Genomic DNA, 10,382 nt, shown 5'->3' with positions numbered 1-10,382 from the left:
GGGGCCAGGAGCGGGAGGGGGGGAGACGCGGCGCCACGCGGAGACCGCGACAGCAGCAGGAGGTGGTGGAGGTGTTTGTGGTTGGAGGCACGGGAGAGGTGGTCACTGACAGGCGGTGAGTGCCGGGTAATGGGGGTGAGGGAGTGGATGGCAGGGTGAGGGGGAAGTGAGTAAGTTAATGAGATGGAGAATGAGTGAGGAGGTGAGTGAGTGGAAGGGTGAGGTGAGTAAGTGGTGAGTTCACGAGAGGGAGATTGGGGCTGAGTGAGTAAAGATCCCCTGAGAGCATTCGCAAGAGTTGCCCATTGAGTGCCGCTGTCAGGGTCCACATTTGCCACTGGGAAAGCCACCCGCAAATTACTCACTTGGCATGATATACATATTAACCATTGTAAACGATTATAACTTTTTTTTTTAAAACGTACGCTATTTGTCAGAGCTAATGCGATGTGCGTTTAGCATATTTGTAGCACGTTAACCAATGTCAACATCATCATTTAGAGTAACCATTAGTTACTACGCGTCACTTGCTAATAGTCCCCGGGTCAATCACAACTTTGCCGTGCGTGCAGGGTTTCTCTCTGGCTGCTCGCAAGGCTGCGATGCCTTTCCATGCCACAAGATGACGTTCATTGCTCCTTCCACACTGCGACAATATCTACTGCAGTGTTCTATAACGCGGTAGTTGCGTTGCTGAAGAACACCGCGTTGTGTAAACTCACTGGTTATAACGAATAATACAGGGTAAAGCACAGTCCGTGATGACACGTGGGATGCGTGTGTCGGCTGAACAAAGACTGAGGCGCGTGGGTAGCATCAGGAAGCATCCAGCAGCATCCCAATGCCTCGTGTGATGCTGTGCCGAGGCAGCCGTACAGCCGCACATTCCTACTCGCGCGACGTAGTTCTGTTGACTCAATCGCGTTATATCCAATTAGCATTCGCGTTATGAAACGTGTTCCCTAATACATTAATCGTGCTATATCCAAATGGCGTTATGAAAACACGCGTTAAGGCAGAACGAACTCTATAAACTATTTTTTTCTTTTACCAGGTGAGACCCAGTGAGCTCTGTGGCTGTTTTTCAGAAGTGACCTGTCCACAAATGATAGATCAGCGAAATGGCTAATCATGTAGAAATATATAGCACCAGCCAAATACTCTAAACATGGGATCCCCTTTGACAGGGTCAGTATCTACTTAGATTCACTCATTCCGCCTATTTTCATGCGGCATGCGCAGCTGCGTCGTTACACTTGGTAGAGTGCTGTCTTTGAGGCAGAGAACTTTAAAACCGTGTGCAGTGGTTAATTTGCTTTACACCGAAATCCTTGCTTGTGATAAAAAAATGTCTTTGCTGATCGAGAAGGTTGAACTATGCAGATTTAGATGTACAGTAAAATGTACTTAGTGTGAGATGAACTTCCAAACAATTTCCTTTGCTCAACATCTTGCAATTAATGTCTTTTTAAATGGTTAGCTTAAATGAGTCCATGATGTTTATGTAACTTGACCATTTAGATAATCTATGGAGCACAATTATTTCGGTACTATTTTTCATAAGTAAACTTTAAACTGAACCCATATGTGATATTATGTTGCCTGATTATTTTACTTTTTAACGTAGTCTACATGTATATACATACTTTTCTGAGGATATTACCCCACATTTACAATTCATGAATATTCCCTTTGACATTGGTAATTGGCATTGTCACGCCATAGTAATTCATGGGCAATTATGTAATTCGAGCAGGTATTTTTAAGACACCCATGGGGGACCATTTTCAAATGCATTGCCTTAATTTCATAAGACAAGTAATTTATATATAATTTTTGCAGTTCTTATCATTGTATTGCAGAAACATATGTGTGTCTCTCTCTGTGGTTCTCTCTATTTGTCATTCTCTCTGTGTGTCTATCTCTCTCTGCGTCTCTCTGTGTGGGTGTCTCTGTCGGTGTGTGTGTCTCTCTATATGCGTCTCTCTCTCGTGTGTGTCTCTGTGTGTGCCTCTCTCTGCGTGTGGATGTGTCTGTGTTTAGGCGCTCTTCTTCCCACCTCCCCCCCTCTAACCCAGCTTAAATATACGCTCCAAGCTTGGAGGTGCTTCATTCTTCGCCTGAGGACGGCTGCTTGCGTTGTGGCCGAAACGTCGTGAGAATTGTTTTATTATGTTTTATTTTTATTATTTTATTACTTCCCTTCTACGTGACTTTACCGAAAGAACCAAGAAGATGAATCCCTGCAGTCACGAAAGCTTTAAATCGAAATTTAACCGCCTCTACGGGGAGGGTTTCCACATAACTTTGAGATCCTTCAACAAGCTCCGGGATAAGAAGGCTCAGCTAATCGAGTCTCTCACCTTTCTGAAGAGATGCCGCGACTCTAAGGTAATACCAAACGCATATACACTAACATCTGCTGCTGTAACTTCTTCTAATGCGAAACGAATTCTGTCTAGAACTAGCTTAGCTCTTATCTCAGAGAAAATCAGACTCACGCGCACCGAACTAGATCAGTTAGACAAGACACTCTACAAATCACACTTATCTTTGAGTGCAACAATGTCCACATCGGATTGGGAACATGTGGAAAAAAATGACTGCCTCTTCAGCTGCCGCTATGTCGACTAAATGTAAGGACAACTTGATTTCCAAATTCAACCGCCTCTCAAACAAGAAACCGGACCCACACATTGAAAAGCTAGATGTTAACAAAGTCGTAATTAATCGCAGTAACAGTCCTATTTCTGAAGGTTTGAAATCCGTTTTAGCTAAAGGACTAAACTTTGCAGTCACACCTAGACACATACCAGTTAATGATATAATTGCTCGAGTAGATGTAGCTCTCAAGGGCTTGAGTCACATCGCTGCAGACGTAGCAAGATCGGAAATCTCTGTAACCCTCAAAAACGCTAAGATGCCAGCTAGCAACATCAGCAAAGATGAGCGTTTTGAATTAGCTCAATTAAAAAAGAGGGATGACATTGTCATCCTCTCAGCCGACAAAGGCAATGCCACTGTCATCATGGACAAAATAGAATACAACAACAAAATTCAAGAACTACTCAACGATGGCAGCTATACAAAAATAAAAAGAGACCCCACCAACAGCCTCGTCTCCAAAACCAACAACATCATTTCTGCTTCAACCGCATTAATTGATCAGACCAAACAGTTCTCGTTGAAACCTTCTGCAGCCAGGCCACCAAGATTGTACGGCTTGCCAAAGATACATAAAGAAGATACACCTCTTCGTCCCATTGTCTCTACTATCAACTCCCCCACTTACAAACTGGCTCGTTTTTTGTCCGAAATCCTACGGCCTTTCACTGGAAAAACCACCTCTGCAGTACTAAACTCTACTGACCTGGTATCGACAATCAAGGGGATTGCCCTGTCCCCAGACGACCTGCTTGTCAGTTTTGATGTGGCTTCCTTATTCACCAAGGTGCCTGTGCCTGACACCATCGCAATCATTGAAGACTTGGTTCATCAAGGACTGAATGCTGGGGTACCCCCCCTGGTGAGACACTGCTTAACCAATACATACTTCACCTGGAATGGAACCTTCTACAAGCAAATTGAGGGCACCCCAATGTGCTCCCCCCTATCTCCGGTTGTAGCCAACATCTTCATGGAAAAATTTGAGACGGACGCCATCCAGACTGCCACTCTACGCCCGACCTTATGGAAGAGGTACGTAGACGACACTTTTGTCATCTGGCCACATGGCCGGCCTGCTCTAGACCAATTTCTCGACCACATCAATTCCATACACCCAGCCATCAGATTCACCATGGAAGTCGAAAATGATGGCAAGCTACCCTTTTTGGATGTCCTAATCAAAAGGAGACCTGATGGTTCAATGAGCCACTCTGCCTACAGGAAAGCCACCCACACGGATGCTTATCTAAAACCGGATTCCCACCACCATCCATCCCAGAAGAATTCCCTCATCAAGACTCTATATCATAGAGCCCAATGCATCTCCGACCATGAACACATTTCCAGTGAACTCAAACACGTACGCCAAGCTCTTAAGGCTAATGGTTACTCCGACTACACAATCCGCAAAGCCATCACTCCAACCACCAAGAAGGATCCTGTTGAGGAGCCTTTCAAGACCATCACCTTACCCTACATTGCTGGGGTCACAAAAAAGATCTCCAAAATCCTGATTAAACACAAGATCCAGGTCCGATTCAACACAGTACATAAAATCCGTGATCTGGTACCGTCTGTAAAAGATGTGGTTCCAGACATACAGTACCCTGGTGTCTACAAACTAAGTTGCCTCTGTGGTAGCAGTTACATTGGGGAAACCAAACGACATGTCTCTGACCGCATCCGTGAACATAAAGCTGACCTGAAACACGGTAGGACAAACACCTCAGCCGTGGCAGATCACTGTTACAACTCAGTGGGCTCACATGACATTGACTTCTCCAAGACAGAGGTTCTCTGCAAGCCATCTGGCTATCATGAGAGATGCGTTCATGAGGCGATCCACATATACAAGCACAGAGACAATTTTAACCGAGAAGATGGATTCTGGCTTAGCAATCACTGGAAGGACGTAATAAACCATTTTGATACACATTAGGGTGGGTAGAATAATACATAGTGTTATATTAAAATGTATAAGGTATAGGGTGGTTTATAGCAATACAGTATGTAATTTAATGTTGGGGTTGCCTATGGCAGTATATAGTACGGTATAGACGCGTGTGATGTAAGAGAATAAAGTTTAGATGGAAGCATATTATATAATTTTTTACAACGTAGAATTTTTTATGTATTACTTACTGTTAGTAACTCAGCTTATTGTAGAGTATAGTAAGTATACTGATGATGCTATGTAGTTTATACTTTAGTTTGTTATGCAGTTTTTTACTTTAGTTTTTTACGTGGTTGTTTAGTAACTGCAGCTACATACTATTAACATTCCTTTCCTTTGTTAATGCTACCCCCCTCCCCCCCCCCTTTGATGCTGCTAATCCTGCATAATGCACGGGCATAGTATTGATTTGGAACCCCCCCCGCCCACCTCCTACGCATTTTCCATATGCTGAATTCCTCTTGATATGCAAATTATTTTGTTTAGGCGCTCTTCTTCCCACCTCCCCCCCTCTAACCCAGCTTAAATATACGCTCCAAGCTTGGAGGTGCTTCATTCTTCGCCTGAGGACGGCTGCTTGCGTTGTGGCCGAAACGTCATGAGAATTGTTTTATTATGTTTTATTTTTATTATTTTATTACTTCCCTTCTACGTGACTTTACCGAAAGAACCAAGAAGGTGTCTGTGTCTCTTTCCTTTTCCACGATGTGGTGTTGTATTTACATTCAAATCCCCCCTCTAGCCCTGCCCACTTACTCTTGAGCTGAGCTTATCTCAAGCCTATATAACTTCGTGTTTCAGCAGCTTTCTCGCTATATTTTTTCACCTGATGATGGTTACTTGTGTTGCGATCGAAACGTCGTGATCTATTATTTTTTCTACCTATGTGACTTTACCGAAATAACCAAAGAGTATGAGAATTGTAATGTTGATATTGATAGTGATCGTTGTGGCGGTTGTGGTGGTTGTAATGGTGGTATTGATGGTGGTAATGGTGGTTGAATATTACTCCTCTCGTGTCCTTACTTACACCACCAGGTTTAAGAATCTGCTGGTGTCTGTGCTGGAGGTGGACGTCTGGATATCTGTGCGGTCTGGAGCGGTGGACAATAGACTCCTGCAGCTCAACCAGGTGGACGCACTGGGCAGGGAGCAAGAAGGGGGGGGGGTGGCCTTAGAGACCCACTTACTCCCACAGAGAGCCATAGACTCACTCACAGAGTACACTCGCACAGAGAGCCAAAGTATGACTGACACAGAGCCGTAGACTCACTCACATGGAGAGACAGACTCACTCACACAGAGAACCAGAGTCACTCGCACAGACTCACACAGAGAGACATAGACTCACTCACACAGAGAACCATATGCAGTACATCCTCGTCTTTTATGTAATGTGTTTCGCATAGCGCACACCACACTCACTATAACTCAAGTAGCACATGACGGACTGCTCTTATGAGTGGTGTGGGTGTTGGCAGCGTTGTTCTGTGATGCTGGGAGCTGATGCTGTACTGATGCGCGCTGTGTTACATGGTGTGCCATCCTCTTCCTCAGCCTTTGTTCCAGCATCTTTGTGCGTGTAGTGTCATCTCACTCACTCCCTTATAGTTTTCACTCGCCATATCTCCCTTTCACTGTCACGCAATTATTTAGGTTATTTTGCTGCTATAAATTTCCACGTCATAAGCCACTTCATTGAGCTATCATTTGTGGCCATGTCGCTTCTGAAAAAGAAGCTAATAGCTTAGATGGCTTTACCTATACTTTGCACTCCGATTGTGTTTTTGCATCGTTTGTTCTTGTAACTTTCTGTACCACCTTGACTGAAAATCTGTGAAAAAGCGCTTTTTAGATTCCTCCAGTATAATTAAAGATTATAAAAGAGATCTTCTACATATACACATTACATTTAAAATGAACATAGAAAACAGTGTACTGTACTCTCAAGTTAAGACAATAATACAAGTTTGTACTGAAACGGAGCCTCCCCCTTTACCGTTATTCCTTGTAGAAAAATGTTCTGCTTCACATAAAATTGCTTTAAGCAGCAATCTTAACTTTGGAGCTTTCGTGACTGTAGGAATCATTACTTGGTTCTTTCGGTAAAGTCACGTATAAAGAAAAAATAATAAATTAAATAACAGCATACGACGTTTCGATTGCAACACAAGCAATCATCATCAGGTACAATGAAATAGCGACACAAAATCTAACCAGAAAAAACTATAGACAGACATATAAGCACAGACATCACCAAGACACACACAGTGGGCAACACAGGTACTTCTACGGGGAAGTTCCAAGTTTACCTTTTTTCTCTCTCTCTGGGTTTTTATTCTCTCTCTCTGCCTGTTTATTTAGTGTAATTTTTTCTGTCTACACTCGTTTTTTGTCGTTCTTAGGTTCTGCTCTGTCTGTGTCTCCGTTCCTCTTGTTTTTATGTTTTGTCTTTCTTTGAAATTTTCACACTTAAGTTCTAACTTAGCAATCTTTGAAATACGTAATCGACCAGGCTATGCGTTAATTGTGTGTTGACCGACTCTCTGTGTCGTTTTACATAACATTTCGATACTTTGCTAGGTTATTTAATTTTAGTGTGTTTCTTTCTCCCCCTAAGCCTGCTCACTTATTGACATGTAGGTTTTGTCTCTAACCCCTCCCTCTCGCTGCCTCCGCCCCCCTCTGTCTATTTAAGGCCACCCCACAGAGACGATCACCCCTCTCTGTACCTGTGTTGCCCACTGTGTGTGTCTTGGTGATGTCTGTGCTTATATGTCTGTCTATAGTTTTTTCTGGTTAGATTTTGTGTCGCTATTTCATTGTACCTGATGACGATTGCTTGTGTTGCAATCGAAACGTCGTATGCTGTTATTTAATTTATATTCTTTCTACGTGACTTTACCGAAATAACCAAGTAATTAAGCAGCAATTTTCGACAACGCAACCCCCACGTTAAACAAGGATATGTTGTACTCAATTACACAGAGAGCCATAAACTCACTCGAACACAGATGATGATAACAGACCCATGAACTCACATTGAGACCCATGGACTCACACAGAGACCAGTAAACTTACCAGACCCGTAGACTCACAGAGACCCGTAGACTGGTGAGTGAGAATTGATTGACTGGGTGAGTGTTGTGGGTTTGTGAGCGAGTGGGTGAGCTCACTCGCATGTCGCAGGTCTCACGCCGCGTTTTTCAACCAAAGATGAAACAGATGAATGAGCGGTGGGATTTTGTTATTGTTTTCAAGTGAGCAGCACAACCTTAACAAAAATATCTCTATTATACACCTTCATCCATGTAACAGCTGTATTCCTCTTACACCTCCATTGTCTTAGAAGCCTCTGGATTTTACACAGGGCATCTTTTTCTGTGTGTGTGTCCATGTGACCCAGTCCTGGGCCTTCCCTCGGTCGACTCGCCCTCTAATGAGTACCTGGTGCAGTGTCTATAATAAATATCAGCACTTGGGAGAGACAAAGGTGGCCGCGTGCATGGTGTTGGCCACATCCCCACAGCGAATTCTGGCAAACCATCGAACAAAGACGGTCGCTGCATCGCGCTTTCAGAAGCGCTTCTGCAGACGTCTTGAATGCTCTTCCTTATGATATTAGGAAGCCACTGGAGCTGTGCACTTTTACTTTTAGATTGAAAACTAATTTCTTTAGAACTACTTTTTGTGCTTAGTTTGTTGTCCTTCCCCTGCACCTCCGATTATCACGGTTGGCTACGTATTATTATTTTATGAAATGGCATTCATCAACAAAGGACACGAGTCCATTGAGGGACGGGGACAGCGTGGGTCTCTTCGTGGAGCTGATTCTCGCAATGGCGGAGGAAGAGTTGGAGGGATGCAGCAGAGGAGGGGGTGGCACTGCACGATCTTCGTGCTGAGAGTGAACATGGCACTGGGGGAGGCTCCGAAGTTGGGCCTCCTCAGGGCGACTGGCGATAGCGTGGAGAAGCCAAGGTGAGAGTGACTCGGGGAATGGGGGTGAGGTGAGTGGAGGGGTGACTCGGGGAGTGAGATTAGTGGAGGGGTGACTAGGGGAGTGGACGTGCACCTGGTTATGCATGAATGTGAGTGGACTGCCCATGCATGCATTGTCATTATCGGCATCATCATGAATAACAAACGTGCATTGCGGAAGGTGCCGACTGACCGCCATGCTGCATACTGTTGTATTAATAACCCACCAACACATGCACAAGCCTGTGTGCGTATGGGTATGCGTATCATCCGGTAATTGTATAGTGTTTCGCGTATTGCGCAATGAACTTGGCAACACCAGTACCGATTAACTAAACTGGTTTTAGGCTAACCCTAGGTCTCCAATGAGTACCTAGTGCGGTGTATCAGCAATAGACGGTAAAGGGATCAGAGAAGAGTAGGGACGAGAAGGAGTGGTGGCTTAATGGGAGAGAAGAGGTAGAGAATGGGCAATGAAGAAGATGTGGGGCTTTGAGAGAGGAATGGAAGAAGGTTAAGTAGAGAGACCATAAATGAGATTTGGCGCGGAGGAGGAGGGACAGAGAGAGACAGAGAAGATTGGGAACAAAGAGGATGAGAGAGGACATGGAAGCATATGAGAGAACCAAAATTAGGTAGGGAAAGTCCATGGAGAGGTTTAAAGACCAGGTTTTTGAAAGACAGCGGTAGTGAACGAGAAGCCATTGGAGTTGAAGGAGGAGAGGCAAAGTGTGAGAATAAATGGGAGATTCAAAATAACTTGTGCGGAAGCATTTTTTATTTGTGGAGGAGAGTGAGGGTTGATTCAGGGAGACCAAGACAATGAGAATTACGGTGGTCCAGATCGGTAAAGATCAGAACATTTACTAGGAGTGGAATAATAGTGGGAGGGATTAGTGATATAGTGGGCGTGGCAACCTGTGAATTTGGCAGATCTTCATGGTAGAGTGGGCTGGGTGAGTGGTGAAGTGGGATGGGTTAGAAGAGTAGGCTGGGCTCGTGAAGTTGGTTGGGCTAATTGAGGGAGTGGGCGGGCCTCGTTGGGGTGTGTGCGGGTCTAGTGAGGGAATGGGCATCCCTAGTCGTAGAGTGGGCGGGGCTAGTGGGAGAGTTGCTCTCTGTATGAGTCTCTGGACGTTTTCGTGAGTCTATAGCTATGAGTTGATATGAGTCTCTGTGAGTGTGTTTGTCAAAGCGAGACTGTGTGTCTGTGTACCTCTGTGAGTCTATGCATCCCTGTAAGTCTCTAGCTCAGTGTGAATACATTTCTTGGTTTGTCTTTTTGTGTCTATATGAGTTTCTATATCTCAATGTGCGCCTGCGGATATCTGTGAGTTTATGGGTCTGTCTGAAACCGAGTGCCAGTGGAAGGCATTTGACTGGTTGCTCTGTGAAATCCACTGTTGTGGGCCGCTCTCGAACACAAATGCTTGCACTGCACAGTGAGATATCCAAACAGATTATATTATTAGTCTCGTGACACCATTAGTAAGGTCGATGATAGCATTGGGTACAATATCAAAACTAATCAATAATATTGAAACCTTTACATTGCAACACCGCATGAGTAACCAGGAGACTCCTGTTCTGAGTTACACCGAGTTTGTATTCTCCAGCACGTAGTCCATGAGAGAAGTTAGAATGCTTGACAAGCAAGAGAAGCAAGTGGAGTGAGCCAAATGGACATTTCCTAAACCTCCTGCATCAAAAGCTCAACGCGTTGACACAGAACGCAGGAATGGAGTCACTTGGAGTCTCTTCTCTGTTCCCGTGTTTCATC

The 10,382-nt window shown here is 44.4% G+C and overlaps 1 protein-coding gene and 1 long non-coding RNA gene across 2 annotated transcripts in view; one reads left to right on the top strand and one right to left on the bottom strand.

Moving 5' to 3' along the window:
* Nucleotides 1-8,620, top strand: LOC144738256 (uncharacterized). The gene is made up of 3 exons (XR_013589202.1): nt 1-115; nt 5,660-5,753; nt 8,401-8,620. It is a non-coding gene; the product is annotated as an uncharacterized LOC144738256 (long non-coding RNA).
* Nucleotides 1,081-10,382, bottom strand: part of LOC144738251 (ribonuclease inhibitor-like) — a 112,195-nt gene continuing 102,893 nt past the window's right edge. Inside the window, exon 20 of the transcript XR_013589193.1 lies at nt 1,081-5,762. The gene's annotated coding sequence lies outside the window, so the exon portion shown is untranslated. The remainder of the gene's footprint in view (nt 5,763-10,382) is intronic.

Source organism: Lampetra planeri, chromosome 79 (genome assembly GCF_965212315.1).
Source record: "Lampetra planeri chromosome 79, kcLamPlan1.2.h2, whole genome shotgun sequence".
Taxonomy (NCBI): domain Eukaryota; kingdom Metazoa; phylum Chordata; class Hyperoartia; order Petromyzontiformes; family Petromyzontidae; genus Lampetra; species Lampetra planeri.
The sequence above is the reverse complement of the archived record's forward strand: the minus strand, read 5'-3'. Positions and strand labels throughout refer to the sequence as shown.